Source organism: Denticeps clupeoides, chromosome 10 (genome assembly GCF_900700375.1).
Source record: "Denticeps clupeoides chromosome 10, fDenClu1.1, whole genome shotgun sequence".
In the NCBI taxonomy this organism is placed as follows: Eukaryota; Metazoa; Chordata; class Actinopteri; order Clupeiformes; family Denticipitidae; genus Denticeps; species Denticeps clupeoides.
This window is the reverse complement of record NC_041716.1, coordinates 19,652,772-19,670,023: the sequence shown is the minus strand read 5'-3', so window position 1 is coordinate 19,670,023 and position 17,252 is coordinate 19,652,772. Positions and strand designations below refer to the sequence as shown.

At 43.0% G+C, this 17,252-nt stretch overlaps 1 protein-coding gene across 1 annotated transcript in view; it reads left to right on the top strand.

Annotated features, from left to right (window-relative positions):
* The first annotated feature begins 3,857 nt into the window (after positions 1-3,857).
* LOC114798883 (uncharacterized) overlaps positions 3,858-17,252 on the top strand; it is a 31,570-nt gene continuing 18,175 nt past the window's right edge. Inside the window, exon 1 of the mRNA XM_028994949.1 lies at positions 3,858-3,985. The gene's annotated coding sequence lies outside the window, so the exon portion shown is untranslated. The remainder of the gene's footprint in view (positions 3,986-17,252) is intronic.

Genomic DNA, 17,252 nt, shown 5'->3' with positions numbered 1-17,252 from the left:
GTTGAAGGTGAGGAGCGGCCATTCAGCGGGGCGAGCCGGAGACTGACAGGGAGCGACGGACTCATGCGGACGGCGGACGAGGTGCCGGTACCACACTGGCCCGAAGCCGTCTGAGCTGGAGAACCGCCGCTCGTCCATCTGGAATACCGGACCATTCATTCATTAATCATTCATCTCTGCTCATCTTTTCTATCCTGGTTCACTCGAATCGATTCCGTTTGATTCCTCCTGTCCACTCGGACCATTTAAGAATGTGTTTTGGACTTTCCTCCCTCCTTCATGGACTGCTTCTTCTGGCCCGCCAGGTGTCGTGCCATAGGAGGGGGGATTCTGTCAGGATCCGGTCCGAAATGGGGGTTACTCCGGTCCGGAACAGGATCCGGACCGGAGTTTCATTGTTGTCATGTGTAATGTTCCCTAATCGTTTTCACCTGTGTTAATTGTATAAAATTGCCCTGTTCGTTTCTGTCTGCTGTCAGGTCTTTGAAGTTATGTTCCATGTTCACCAGTGTCTATGTCTCGGATGTCTCCCCTGTCCTGTGATTCACCATTAAACCCCTGTTCCGTGATGTCAGGTGATAGCGTCCTTCATTCCTCGTCACTCCTCGTCATCCTCTCCGTTCACCCGCCGCGTCATGCCCGCATGGACATGACATTAACAACACTACATAGACTCTAATACACTCCAGCACTTTCAATCACTTCTGGATTGAATCCCCCCAGAATTTTGCAGAAATTTTGCACAACTTCACTTTACACATTTGCACACCATCACCCTACCTGTTACAACAACAAAATGTATTTCTTATATAGCCCAAAATCACATACAGTATGTCTCAATGGGCTTGGACAGGCCCTACAGTTGATACCCCCACACTTGACCCTTCTGCACACAAGGAAAAACTCCACAGAAAAAAAAAAAACTCTAGGAGAGAGAAAAGAAAGGAAGAAACCTTGGGAAGGAGTGATACAGAGAGGGACCCCCTTTAGGGTAGAGTGAGCCTGCAAAAGGTGTCAGTGCAGGGTTGGGGATGATATAAGTCCTACAGTTGTAGGGTTGGAGAAGTCCAGGATGTAGTCCAGTGTCATGGTCTATATTACGTGTCCATAATGATGTTACTGGTCCACTTGAAGATCCCTGAAGCTGTAGTTGTAACGGTGGTGGTGGCTGTGGTGACCCTCTGGTTCTTTTCATGTTTTGTCCTTGTTTAGCAGTTGCCAGGAACCAGGATTTATTTGCTGGTCTCTTTAATGGAGTCTGCCAGTATTTCGGGGCGCTTGATTCCGGGTCTCTGAGAAAACGAACAGAAGCAGCGGTGGCACTGTATGACCGATACTGAAATATGTGGTAATAGTAGTATATTGGTGCTACAGTGGCCCGGTACCCTAACTAGGACAGCCTAACTAGGGTGAATTTAACACTGTATGGGTCTAACGGGGGGACTCTGTGATAAACTGGACTTTATAATTGACACTGTGTCAACGTGAAGTGAAATGAGTGTCTAGGACTTTAACAAAAAGCCAGAGAAAACAGATAGGTTTTGAGATTGGATTTAAGAGTCCCGGACACTGACAAGCAAGCCATTCCACAACTGCGGAGCTCTATAGGAGAAGGATCTGCTCCCAGCTGTGACCTTCTGTACTTTTGGTACCAGTAGTGACCCTGCACCCATTGATCGTAGGGGGCGTGGCGGGTCGTTAAAAGAACTAAAAGTTCGCTCAGGTATTGCGGGGCGAGACCATTTAGAGCTTTATAGGTCAAAAGTAGGATTTAATGTTTATTTAATGTTTAAAAACATTCATTTGTAATATTTGGTTATGGTTGCAATATTTGCATATTGCTTTTTCACTTGAATACTTGCAATATTTGCAATATTGAAGTCAATAGAAGTTGCTAAAGCATTTCACTGCATATCATACCATGTATGACTGTGTATGTGACAAATAAAAATTTGAATTTGAAATGAAACAATCAAAAGCTCTCACATATTTGCATTTTGAAATATAGGTGGCTTCTTTTTGGCATGGCAGTGTACTACCCTCTTAAGCATGGCTCAAACTATCCTTTAACTGAGGCAGATTAGGATTTCAGATCATCTGTGCTTCTCCGACTGGAAATGAACACAGCTACTTGGGTGCTGTGCGGCCAACTGGCGCCAGACCACTAGGGGGTGCTGCACCAGGCCTAGGACACAATAAGTGGCCATTGGCTTGTCCCAAGACAACAGAATTGTTTGCCGCAGGCAAAGAAACTGTCACAATTTTAATACAATAAAAGGAGCATGTGAATATTCCAGTTTTATCCAAGTCATATATCACCTTCATTCTTCACTTGCCCACATACAGCTCATACAAGCCAGCCTCACTCCCTGCACCCCCTCAGTGTTGTTACCAGTTTACAGAGCCAATAGCTTTATACCCCGATTACCATCGTGGTCCAGGGTGATTCATTATAGAAAAGGTTCTAAAAGCGACCCCTTTAAACCCAGCATAAATCTTTTACTGGTCGCACTGCGCGACCAGGGAACACTTCGCTTCTGATTACATCACAGTAGCCCCCAGCACCAGCTTCTTAAAAGCCTGCGCCCAATTCGCACCAGCTAAAAATAGCCTGCCTGTGTTTCCAGTGTGGGAAATACGCTGGCAGCGCTGAGATGACTCTCACAGCTTCTATTTAACCTTTTTCTGCACAAATCTTCCTTTGAGTGTGATTATTATCAAACAATTGCATAGTAATTATGTTAGTAGAGCATACGTATACGTGAAAGTCATATTGAAGCCACCTCTGTCTCGTGAAATCAGCCCAAAAGGAGGTCAGTGTAATCAAATGTAAAAAGGTTTTCCTGGAGGTCCTCTTTTGTAGAATGCTCCGGAACCACCTCCTTCTGGCATCTGTGGCATGTAGGTGACTGGTCCCTTACTATGGCTGCTTGAGGAGAAAAAGGGAGCGGAATCCTCCCCTCCCCTCCCCAGAAACGCTGAAGCCCCCAACATTGATTCAGACTGACAAGCCAGACACTGATGTGGAGACCTGAATTGTGGGAGGGAACGTCTTATGGCACACAGGACAATAATATCTGTACAAAGGAGGAGCCTCTGTTTCTTTCACACACACACACACACACACACACACACACACACACACACAGATACACTGACACGCCATATTGTTACTATTTTCATAGACTGGCAAGGGTGAGCATGTAGCTGAAAATTACTTTTTATCTGGGCCATTGTGTGAACCCCCCCCCCCCCCCCCCCCCGCCTCCACAAGCCACGCCCCCTGCTTGTATACATTGCAAGCACCATTGCCCTGTTTAACGTTTTAACATGTATTTATGCACCCCCCACCCCCATGGCCAGTGAAATGCGTTTCTTTCTGTTTGTGTGATTATTTTCTAGTTACTAACCCAGAGTATTTATGCTTACATCACGCCCAGCAACCAAAAAATTTTTTTTCTGTCTCCGTTGGGTGGCGCTGCTGTTGCTGTCACATGTTGCCAGGTATGTCAATTTTACTCTCCTATGCATTTATGGCTATAAATCACCCATAACAAGTCTGCAACCACCGATGCGCTGGACAGCCTTTCCAGCAAAATGTAATTTAGCACAATCTGGGCAAAATAATTTTTATGATTTGTTATTCATAGATTCACCACTGGAGACGGACAGTTGAGTAAATGTTATGCTTATTTTAGTCAAAAATTTGCAAGTTTGACTATGTCAGACTATGCCGGCCCGAGACAGGACAAACTGACCAGAACAAGCACGTCACCCTCACAAGATGGCGCCAACGCGCCCGTGACGTCCCTCTACACGCCGTCGGATCCAGGAGCCTCTCTCTCTCGACCTGGCAACACGTTCTGACAGCACCATGCGCGGAGGAAGCGGCCGCGAAGTTGCCTCTCTGCTGAGGATGATGAAGCCGGCGGGAGCGTCGCCAGAGGACGCCGCGCGTCGCGGTCCGGAGCCACTGAGAAGTTGGGTGAGTAAAATCACTTCCCCGCACTCGGGGACGGCGGGCTCCGCGGGCTCCGCGGGCTCCGCGGGCTTCGCGGGCTCGGAGATGCTGCTGCACAATGACGTCGCGGTCATTATACGGGACCGCTGCGCGGCTCGCAAACTTTGTCTTGCACGTGCACGGCCAGATATTTAAAGGCTCAAAATCTAATGAAAGAATGATGACCAAAGGGACCGCTGCGTGTGACCTCTGCACTAAAGGGTTCTCTTTAATTAGCGCCATTTAATGAAGTCATGGCCCCTTAGCCCTTTTAATGGACGTCAGGGTTTGCATGTTGAAAAAATGGTGGGGGTTTTAATTAATATTTTATAAACTTCTAATCGCATTTAATAATGTATTGTAATAATATGTTTTTAATGTTTAAAATGGCCCTCATCAGTCCGCAGCTCATGGCTGGACAGTTGAGGCACACACTGGGCATTATATGAATATGAATAAGCATGGCTGGGGGTATGGAGCAGAGAGAGAGGAGGATGGATCCCCCCACCCTCCAGCGCCGGAGTGAAAGAGTGTCTGACACTCAGTGAATATGGATGAATAAAATCCTCTTAGCATGAAGCCGGAACGTGTGTGTGTGTGTGTTCTCCCCTCATTAAATCCATTGAGTTGATTTAAACAGGGGCGGCCCATGTAACCTTTGGGACCAGTGTCTGTGTCACTCCCTGGAAACTGTCCCCTCGCTCTTTAACGTTGCTCCAGCAATATGAGGCTTCATCAGGGTAACATGTTCTTGGATGTTGTGTATGTATTAAACATAAAGGCAGTTCCTCTGTGCTGAATATTTGACTGTCGTCACTAACAGTTATGAGTGACGGGGCAGCCAGGCGTTTCTGGGGACAGCACCCTCCCTCGGGGACCTGCTGGGGAAGTCAGCCATGTGAGCACGAGTGTGCACTTAGGTGTTCTTGATGCATTCAAGTGAATTCATCAACACAATCCGGGCGATTTATTTATAGAATCAGTGCTTTGCCAATAATTAGAAGAATTTTGATACCTGAAAATGATGAATGTACATTTATTTCTTAATATTGCAATGGTACGTGGATGAGTGCTGTGACGTGTGGTACAAATTGTCTTCAGAAGCATAGGACGGTGCTGTACTGGACAGAACTCAGGTGGGGAGAGCTGGGAAAGGGGACGTACCTGATCCCCACGGGCTGAGATGGGGAGTCAGGACATCTGTGGTGAGATGGGGGAGTGTGAGGAAGCAGTCACTGGATAAAATACCCTCAATAATTAACACTGCACACAGTGCCGAAGGGACTGAGAAGGAGAGTGAGGTGAGTGAGAAAGGAGGAGGAGGAGGAGAAAAGTGAGGTGGAGAAGACGCCGTGAAACTAGGTGAGAAAGAGGATGAGGCGTAAGAAGAAAATCCATATCCACAGTTCCATGTCAATTTAAGTCCATTTCTCCCATGCTGTGTTGTGGTCAATTGATTAATCTGTCAGCCAATTAGGGGAGTAAAACTTTCACCAAATTGACCTGTCAATCAAAGAAAAAGAATCACAAATAATTCTTAAGATTAGTCTTGCTAAAATGCATTTTGCACATCCCATTCATGAGTATGGGAAAGAGTCTCAGACGGGAGTGACAGGGAGATGATCTGGTCACTTTGACGGACTTTGACAGCTAATAAAATGGAAAATAACATAGAATAGATATAGACATTTTTTGTGGAAAATAAGCACAAACCAAACAATGTAAATGTAAGAGATGTTAAAGCGATGGTAAAAAGAATACAAAAAACAATGCTACATTCATTTGTTTAATTTCAGTCTGACTTGTAATTATTGTTGAAAAATGAGATTGAGAATATAATCAACCTTATATATTATTGAGATTTTTTTTCAGAATAAACTTTATTTGCTTTTATTATCAGTGGCATTTTATTGCATGCTTATTTGGACAAATCATCTTCAGGATTTCCACGGATCCTTAAAAAGTCAGAACTTTGATTTTCCAAAATTAAGGCCTTAAACATCATGAAAAATGACGAGTAATGATTCCTGGCAATCCTGTCAGTAATCCACCAGTCACTGTGTGCTGCGCACATCTGGGTTTACTAAGTGCAGCGTGCGCATGGAAATGGAAAAGGTAGGGTGGTAGTAGCCAAGTAGGTAACACACTCGCCTATGAAACAGTAGACCCAGGTTCAAACCCCACTCACTACCATTGTGTACCTGAGCAAGACACTTAACCCTGAGTGTCCCCAGGGGGACTGTCCCTACTGTCACTACTGATTGCAAGTCGCTCTGGATAAGAGCGTCTGATAAATGCCATAATAAATTACGTAAAATTACCTAAATGTCCAGGGGCGTCCTAGCCTGTTTGGTGCTCAGTGCTGGTTATCACATGCTGCTCCAGTCGCTCAGTGGCCGCTGCCCCTCTTAGGCACACCTCACAAATGGAGGGCGCCCCTCCTCCTCACTAATAGGCAATAGAAATCCGTGCACAAGAAATGGGCCCATGTCGGCCAAAAAAACACCACTGGAAATGACTCACAAATAGTACAAACCAAAATATTGCAGTCGCCCCCTAGTGGCTTTCAGTAGTACAGGAAGTAACAGAGTCTGTTAACATTGACAATGGATAAAAAAATTACAGAAATTTGGTAGGAAAACCCTGGTCTTGATTCATGAATTCAGCAGTGTACTGGTAGTCGCAGTGTTTCTGACTTCACTCTGATTTAAGAGGGTTCCTCACATAGGGATGACCAGTCACTCCACCCAACATCCCATTTGAGTACAAAACCTGCAACATGACCACAAGACCAATGACCTTTTCTGCTGTGCTGTGAAAACATATTTTGAAAGTGCTAATTATTGATCAGTATAATCCAGATATTGTATGTGGAGATGATCGATGCTGTGAAATTGAATATCAGTCCTTGGTCTTGGTTTCCTGGTCCCGTCCCACTCCCACGCCATATGAGAGAAAAGCATGGCCGTTTTCAGGGCTGATGACACAAAGTGAGATTTATGCTCTGATTGTCTTCATTCATGCTGAGTGGATTGGCTGCTTCCCCCCTAGCAAATGCGAGTATCACATGGTCAGGAAATAAGAGTGGCATCATCAAAGTCAATAAGCATCCGAGCACTTAGGAGTATTTCAGGCCCTGTTGTGATACACATTAGCCCAACAGACCTAATCCATAACGCTACACAATATTGATTCATTCACTGAAGATGGAAAATTGGCATCTTCTCGTCATTTCCCATATTTTTGTCCTTTTTATAAAATATAGTCTGCTATGGCTCATGTTACATCATCATCATCGCGAACAATCATTTTTTTGAGGTCAGTAAGCCGGATCTGGGCTGAGTCATATTAGTGGCGTTTGATGAAATGTTACACTGCATTATCTCTCGCATCCCAGTAGTTGCACCAGTATGGGATCAAACGGCTTTAGGCATTGGGTGCCTGTGGGTGTCTGAATGATCAGCGTAATGGATAAGAGGACAATCCGGTGGGAATAAAACACGGTCACACTTTCTCAATAAGAAAAAGAAGAAAGTGAAGTGATTGCCACATGTGATACACAACAGCACAGCACACGGTGCACACAGTGAAATTTGTCCTCTGCATTTAACCCATCACCTTGAGTGAACAGTGGGCAGCCATGACAGGCGCCCGGGGAGCAGTGTGTGGGGACAGTGCTTTGCTCAGTGGCACCTCAGTGGCACCTTGGCAGATCGGGATTCGAACCAGCAACCTTCTGATTATGGGCCCTTAACTGCTAGGCCACCACTGCCCCAAATTCATGACACCTGGACTGTGCTGAGGAACAAGTTTTTCCTGATGAATTTAGACCCTTTCCAGTTCTAGTGAGCCAACCTGCACCTGAGAAGCAAAAAAATATTTTATTGACAATAAATATTTGCTTTTATATACATACCTGATTAAAAGATTCTAACAATGTATTTTTAAAAAGGGCTTCTGTATACAATGAAACATATTGTTTGATTATTAATGAAGCAAGTGTGATGTTTGGTGATAAGCAACAAGCTACTTGTATCTTCATACTATTTCCATAAAATTACATTTAATTAAAAAAAAAAGTGTATTTATACTAAATGAAATGTATCACAATCACTGGATTATCAGCAATGCTGATGTCGCAATAATTTTCAGTTTAACTTTGTTTCGCTCATATACTTCTACAGAGATAAATTACTGTTGAACTGAGAAATTGTACATACAGTAATACAAATGCATACACAAAAATGAGAAATTAATATAGGTTTACTTCACAGTATTGTGTTGTAAAGCGTATAACTTTTTAGTGACCTCATAATGTACAGCTTTACGTTCATTCTGCTGCATTGGTTTTGTAGATTGCACCCTAATGCAAAATGTATACATTTCATGGCCCGTGTGTGCGGATTCTGACACAGATCAACGTACCCGTTGATGTGCCTGGAGGGCATGCTGATGTGTTTAATATGGGTACGTTGATGTGCCTGTATTAAAATACATTAAATGGAATTTCCTTTTGGAATGGCGTCTTCAGTCTCAATTTCCCCCAAAAAGAAATCTTAGTATTGTGATGCAGTGGGTGTAATATTTCATACTTTGGGTCTGACTGAGAGCCCCAGTTTATACAATTCTTTGCAGCACAGGGGGAGAAGAGTTTTTTTGTTGCTCCCCGTTGCAGCATGATGTCTCTGCAGAGTGTATTTCACAGTGTATTCGAGCTTCAAAGGGAATCGGCTGTATGGATGTCAGTTGCAGTGCATCAGAGTGGAAAAAAGAGACCCCCCCAAGCCCCACCACGGCGCTCTCAGCGCTGCTAGATCAGGGTTCGCGGGCGCTGTGCTGCTGACTGTGTTACTAACTACAGTGTTTCTCTCTTCGTGTTCATTTTTTCTTTTCCCAATGGGAACATTCCAAGGAGCCACTCCTTTCAGCGTACCCTCCGATGGGTGTCCAAAGTGGGACTCATCTGGGGACCAAGCATTTCTCATTCCAACCCTTGTGCAAGCCCACACACCCCTTTTAGTGGCATGTTTCTTTAGTCTTTTGGGGGGTAACCACACTTGTCTGAGGAAGCTGGGAAGTGAATAAAAAAGAAAGAATACACTAAAGAGCCAGGCCATATGTGGAGTTGAAATTGGGTCTACCACCTCACAATAATGAACTGTAACAAAACAAAACTTTTATATATGTTTTCACATTAGCATTTGTCCATGCATTGTATTTCTTTACTGCTCATTTTCTTTTTACTGTGGCTACCCAAAAACTTGTCACGCACATGACACATCCATCACTAACAGATGACACCCTCCAGTTGCTCATGGTGATGCTGGTAATGAAGATGGGCATCATTCTAAACTTGGTTGCTGCATGAAATGTAAAATTTGAAACATGCATTACATAAATCTGTTGGATTTGGATCTAATCTATTTAATCCGTTTTTTGGAGGGCTCGATCAGACCAAGGCAGGATGTCAGCAGCAGTTTGAATATTAGCACGTTATGTTCATGGTTTAATCAAGAGCTGTTAGAGTCTGAGACCATTGCTGGCTGTGTTTTTATATACTTTATGGCCACCATGTCACATGGTATTGTCAATACAGTAAAATGTTGCCTTATAAGGAAACAGCTATAATTACAGCTATAATTACCAGGCTCACCAAACCAGCTGATTTGAGCTTATTTTCATGAATTTTGGAATTGTCACATACATGAAAATATGTGTTAATTGAGTAGAGAGCGAGGGAATCACACACGGCAGTGTCACCTGGTAGGGCTCTATTTTAACACACTAACATTTTCTTAAAATAGCATTTGCTGTTTGGTCTTTGTGCCAAATACCACAGGAGATCTTCAGAGGTCTTATGTGGTCCATGCCTCAATGCATTTTGGTGGCATATTACACTGGGGTTTTTAATGTTGTGGCTCGTCAGTAAAACCTCCCTCAATTAAAATATAATCAAGTGTTCCAAACTCGTCTATATTGTCATGAAAAGCTGCGTGTTCTACATTTCCCCTAACTTTGTTCTGCGGTGGCTTGAGTTTTGTCAAAGTGACTCAAAAGCCTGCAAGAAACTGCAGCTTTTTTTTCCAGTGAGGTGAAGTAAAATGTTGGTTGCTGTCAGAGTTGTGGTTTAAAAAGCGTACGTGCATGTCGGAGGCAGAAATGAAAGAGAGAGAAATTCTTTCTTTCCTGTTTTATCTGTGTCATTGGCGGCAAGAGCAGGTACAACCGATAGGGCTCTATTTTTAGAAGCAGCTGGAAAGATGGAGAAGTGCAGAAGGTTTTTCTTAACAACCGTTTCTTCGCACCTCAGTGAAGTGACATGGAAATCAGATGCTGTTTTTTTAAGCGTTGGTGTCTTCATCATTTCTGTCTCCGACTGTGTGATTTGGCTTTGGTAACACACCTTTCATGCGCTTCTTTACAGCGCTGTGAGGGAAGGCGTGGCCAAAAGTCCTGAAAAGGCGGGTCTGTCTGTTCTAGTCCCTTTATTTGCTGGTTTTAATTTGCTTGTGTACTTCTTTGCCTCCACATAAAAGCTATCCCCGTTCCCGTGTGGGGATCTGGTTCAGGGGGAATGGGGAAACTTCTGTGGAGCTGCAGACGATGCCTCCCACACCTTTTCCTATCCTTTCCTTCCTCTTAAAAACCCCACACTTTTTTTTTCTAGCCCTCCCCGTCTGCCTCTGTGCTCCATAGATAGATCAGATCTATAGGATGTGTGAATGGGACTGGGACGTTCATTAACCTAATTAACATGGAGCATAGCGCCATCCATCATGTCAACCAATTCACGATATCATTAGCTGCTCGGCTGATTGGTTTATGATGGTGCCACTAGCCTTTTCCCATCTTGAAGATGATTCAATCCCCATTAAGAGCGATGTAATTGGGTTTTGATACTTCTCAAGTACAGATGTATACATTTCAAAAGTATAGATTAAGGGCTCTGTTATCTGGGACTGGAATCATCTGGTAAAATAAATGAAATCTTGGACCTTTTGCAAGATTGCATGTTGGGATATTACTTTTAGGTAATAAATACTATACTGTTAGCCTGTAACGCATCTCAGCACATACGCCGCTTGACTCACCTTGTATTGTCAGTATAAAGGGATAAAAAATGGGGGAAAGGTGGATGAGCATTTCATTATTTTACCTGGGACTGTACTTTCATAATAGGGCACTCGACTTTTAAACTATTGAAAATCAGCGGATGCACTGTGTATGACTTAAACAGTTCCACACATTAAACTGTTCCACACATCCACTGCAACATAACAGTTGGAATTTTAACTTGATTTGATTTATACGTGGGACTGTTCTCAACTCAGCAGTGACACTGATATGGTAACATGATGCTGGCAGGAAAGAACCATGTACAGCAGTGCTGATGACAGTTATGTTAGTGAATTGGGTGTTTTTTTCCAAGATAGATGACCAAAGGTTCAAACCACACTTAATACCATTGTGTTCAAATTGCTCCAGGGAGATTGTCCCTGTAGCTAGTCATTGTACAGCAGTCTGGATAAGAATTAAATGGAATCTAAATTTAATGTAATGCTGTGTGGATTGCCACCATACAAGATGATCCATTCAGAAATTGACAAGCAAATGCATTGAAAGCATTGAAGACACAATCTCTACAAAGCAAAGGAATAACACAGTGAAAGGAGTGTTTTCAGTTCTAGAAAACTGGTAAATAACATTATTAATTGTTCCAACTTCATTTAATTCATTTAATTGTTCAATTTTATTTTTATTTGGAAGTGATTTGCCTCCCAGTGCATCACATACTGCTACAAAGTGGTAAAACGCATACCTTTCCTGTATGATGTAAAAATATATCAACTGAGATATAACCTGCTGAGACACTTCAGATAAAGATGCTACTGTCAGAAGGAGTCAAATAAAATGTTTCATTTAATTACATTTAATTTACAAACCCACACCCAGCTCTAGAGCTTGACAAATGGTTTTTGATTTATTTTTTACATTTTATATATTGAAGGAGTCAAATCTACTCTCAAGAGGTAATCAATTTAAATACATTTATACTGGTTATAGTATTGGAACAGCAAGGCCAATGAAATATTTTTAGCTTTGCATTAAATACATTTTTGTACGAAATCAAATGATGAACATGAAAAGTGAGATCAGAGTCTCCAGCTAGAAATGTTGTTTCTAATTAAGTGACCAGCGTGCTCAGGCCTGTCTGTGGGGCGTACAGATCCATTACGTTTTTCTGTTCATCTTTCAGTGAGAGAGATTTCATGAGACAGGCTTCTGACAGCCACACATACGTACTTACTGTAGAAGGCATCTCACAGTGAACCCTTTTGATCATGTTCCTCTAAGGAGGGAAGCAATAGTCTGTACTTGTGCAAAAAGCAGGCTGTGAGTCATCCATAGTGAAACCACAGCTGCAGAGTTGCAGTGAAACACTGGCACTTGCACGTTCACCTTTTTACACCCTTTCAAATGGAGCGTGCCCTGTGATCTGATTGCAGTGTTCTGCAGCGTGAAGCTCTTCAGTGGTGTTTAGTTTTGTTGTCCCCGTGCTATGGTTTTATTGGCTAAATTGCCTTCGGTAGACAGAACACCCCCCCACCCCCACCCCCCATTGGGAAATATGTGTTGGCACACTAGTACATAAAGGCCTTGCAAACATAGGGCACAGCAGCAGAGTTTATTAGATTGTGTGTGTGTGTGTGTGTGTGTGTGTGTATAGAGTCCTGTGAAATGTACAGGGTCATTTGTCAGTGGCGTAATCCTCAAATATGCTGAGCATACAGTATGAGGAAGATCTTTGATTTCACATCATGTATCATGTGTCACATCGCACAGGAAGAAGTCTGGTCTCTCTGTCCCCCCCCCACAAAAAAACAGATACTAGAACCCCACAGACAATACAGAAAATATGCTGGAGTTCACATAACACATATACAAATTTAAAATAACAATACTGTCCTGGCCACATTAGCTTTTGGGAGACTTACGTTTGCCTCATTATCTCTGCTTTTCTGCCTCCGCTGGTGTGTTTACTGCACCTCAATCTATCCTGCATACTTTAGTTGGGTGCCCAAAAACCCTACTCCCTTCAGCAAGAATGGCATGTTCCACAGAATCACATGCACATTACACCACTATAAAGACCCCAGCTTCTCTGGTTGTTTCTTTTTTATTTAGACCGCTTTGGTGCAATAATCCTTACTGGCCAGGTCCCTGCGGCAGACAGAGGAATTGTGAGGAGTGTTTACCCCACCTTTCCACATCAACATCTGTCACTTCCTCCTCCCCACACACATCACCACACTGATTTAAGAGTCGTCATGCTGGTCCGTAGCAACAGAGAGCAACATGCGACAGGTTCAGTTCCACGCAAGGCAGAGTTCAGCTGTGCACGCCGCTGGAAGGGCGTCACAGCTCAAGAAAAAGTTTGCAGGTATTCCTGATACAAACTATGGGTTTTATAAGATTAGTCCTAGACATTTTGAATGTCAGTCCATGTTCCCAGGTTCCACATTTGTAGATTTTTTCTATGATTGGAAGGCACACTGGACAATAACTTCTCAGACTTAACTGTTTGAACTATTAGTCACTTGCCAGTTATGTATAGATATGTGAAATTCTTGCCCAAAGCTTATCAAAACAGCAGCAGTGGTCTAACAAATGACTTGTGACATACATATATTCAAAACCAAAAAAGTCTATATGTGTACAAATTTCAGTAGTTATCGGATGTATTAGGGGGTGTAGCTCCATCTTTTGTTGTTAGTCTCAGGTCTTCTGCACAAGATTCCATTGAGACTACCAACCTGACCACAGCCCCAACCAAGATGCCTTGAGGTCGAGAATCAAGATGGAGGCTTGCCTCATGTGTGCCACGCTGCGCCTTCTTGTCTCCCTCTTAAAGCGCCGCCTCGCCAATGTCCTCAGAGGACTTGTGAGTACAGAGAGGCAGCAATGAATTATTGAGTACCTTGTATTTGACAGAAATAGTAACATTCCAGCAGACGTGTGAAAACATCACTCATGAACGGGGAGCAGAAGAGCATGCTGAGGACAGGTGTGTTCATACAGGATCCAAAATGATCTGCTGTTTCATTGGTCTTGGTATGATACAATGAGATTGCGATATGTGGTGAATTTCTATTTTTTACCTTTGCTGTCATGGTTTGACATGTTGGACACTTGCAAATATCCGTTGCAAATGAATATCAGTGTATTCACTACATTCCGTTTTATATATTTTCTCTTCAGTTACACTTTTACATTTACAGTATTTATTATACTACCATTATGGCAAATTTATTACAAATAAAAAGCTGAAAAAATCACAATATTCACAGCCTTTGCCATGAAGGTCAAAATTGGTGCCTTCTGATCATCCTTGAGATGTTTCTGCTGGAAAAAAAACAGTTGATTGGACATGACTGTCCCACAGTTGATAGTTCATGTCAGAGCACAAAACAAGCATGAAGACAAAGCAATTGACAGAAAAAATTCTGATGCTTTGAAGGGCCCAATGAGCACAGTGGCCTCCATCATTGGAAGAAGATCAAAACCACCAGGACTCTTCCTAGAGCTGACCAGCCATCTAAATTGAGTGATCAGATTAGAAAGGCCTTAGAAAGGGAGGTGACCAAGAACCCAATCGCCACTCTGTCAGAGTTCCAGAGGTCCTCTGTGGACAGAGGAGAACCTTCTGGACGAACAACCATCTCTGCAGCAATCCACCAATCAGGCCTATAGGGTAGAGTGGCCAGATGGAATAGAGATCAACATTCAGTTAGTCAACATTCTCAGCAGAGCCGTGACTTTCTCCGAGATGGTATGCAGTTTGCAATCAATTGTGATGTTGTCCAATCTGTGATCAACAGTCACAATCTGAGCACCAACAACTCTGCTCACTTCTTCAATCATCCCGGCCAGCCAAGTGGGGTTTTGAGCGGCTGTCACCGTTCTCTTCAGTCTTCGATAAACCAGGGCAATGCCTTATCCAATCAGCACAAGACCTGTTATCATGGTTCCGAATAGAGATTTTACATATATATTTGTCACCTGCATAGTTATAGCAGTACAACACGCATTGAAATGCATCCTAAACCACTGTGCATGTTTTGACTGTGCATTGTTAAGTAATAGTTATAGAATTAAATAAAATAGAATAAAAGGAGAAAAGTAAGACACAGACATCATAGGTAGTGGTTATGTATTCTGCTAAAGTGCATGGAGATTGTGCAATGACCAGTGTAACAGTACAGATTACAGTAAACAACAGAAAGGGAAAAGGTATTTGCCATGTCTGATATAGTAAATATGGGCAAAGTGATAATCATAATCGACCTGAATTTTATCATATCATCGCCTGCATCACACACACACATTTTGATATTAAAGTGGTTGCAAATCTTTACAAAGAAACCAAGGAAATGCTTAAAGAGGCAAAAGACAACACCAATGTGTGGGTGTATGCATAATTATGTTAATTTTACAGCCCACACAATCAATAGTGACCTGTTAAATGGTAACTATATTGCAGACTTGCCCACTTTTTGAGTCTCACCCAGGGACAAACTTAAAATATGGCTGAAAATGTTGTTAATCTTGTCTCGTCTCACTCTTTTGAACCCAATATTTTACACCGTCTCATGTGCTGAGCTGTATGTCTCGTCTCACCCCTACATTTAATTAAACCGTGTGTGACATGGTACTGTATGCATGTAAATATTTTCATCTGGTCTTTCCACTCTGGACACCTGAAAAAGATGCATCTACAGTGTGTATTGAAGATGATACCCTGATGAAGTTCTGACTGGAGGATACAGGACAACAAAAGTAGCTTTAGTGTAGAGCTCATGAGCTTCTTCCTCATAAAAAAAGTTTGCATTCTGTGGGGAATATATCATACACAGGCAACAATGTAGCCAGAAGCACTGGACAGTAAACATTTAATCTCTTTAAACAATCCCTCCATGGCCACCACTGCTTGTCTCGTGTGTATGCAAATGCCTGTTCCCACGGGCCCCACGGCGGCACAACGCACCGCTCCTCTCTCACAGCTTAGAGCCAGAGCCGTGCATACTGAGCAGGCGATCAGGGATTAATCAGGAATCAAAGTCTCTCTCCTCTCATGCCTTCACCCAGCCATTGCATTCTTCCTTCTTCCATCATCTGAAGCTGAAGGCACCATCCCCATATCAGCGATTGTCCCTGGGATGGCTGGAGAAGAGGATTTTCCCCAATGAAAATGTGAGCAGTGTGAAGGTTTTATGGGAGTCGCCCGTAGAACTGGGATTGTTTTGGAGTGGGGTGGGGGGTGTTGCACTACTTCACTATGCAACTATGCACCACAACGAGGGACTGGTTCAGAGCTAAGGCGCTTTATTTGAAGTTAAGCACTGAAATCATATTAATCTGCTCTAAGCAGACGTTTGAAATATTAGAACATGTGGAAACAAAATCTCACTGGATCGTTGGAAAACCTGTTTTGATGCATTGTCGCAGGAGTTCTGTCTGAATGTCATCCTCATCTGCACAGAAGGCTTTACACGGCACAGAATGTGCACTAACCATGGAAACATTGTCCTGAAACATGAAAAAAACATGAAATGAGAAAATATTACCAAATAAATAAAAAATGTCTATGTTATCTTAATTATCTTAATGGACAATAATTGTTTGTCAATAATTGGAACCTTTCAAAATTACCCTAAACTTTTCAATGCTAGTGTACATATTCTTCAACCAATTCTCAATTTAAATATTTTAAGTCATTTGTTGTTATGATATACAGCATAGCACACGGTGCACACAACCAAATGTGTCACCATCACTATCATGTTCCCGTCTAGGGATTAAGGGACATGTGACCCATTCTAGAGGGAGCGGGGAACCTGGGAACTAAAAACACCTACAACTGAGGGTGCAAATATAGTTTGTTCATTTACAGTGAATAAGTGATACGACACAACACCCTTATATAGGCCAGAGGTGACGAGATGGCCTTGGTGGCTCCTCCCCTAAATCAGCCTAACGGGGATAAAGGGCACAAATACACACACAAACCCACTGATATGCCCCAGACAACCACAGCAAAAATAATTACGTCGATACAACATAGGGACGTAACCATCACCCTTAGTGAGCAGTGGGCAGCCATGAATGGTGCCCGGGGAGCAGTGTGTGGGGACAGTAACTTGCTCAAGGGGACCTCAATGACACTTTGGGATTCGAACCTGCAACTCTTCAG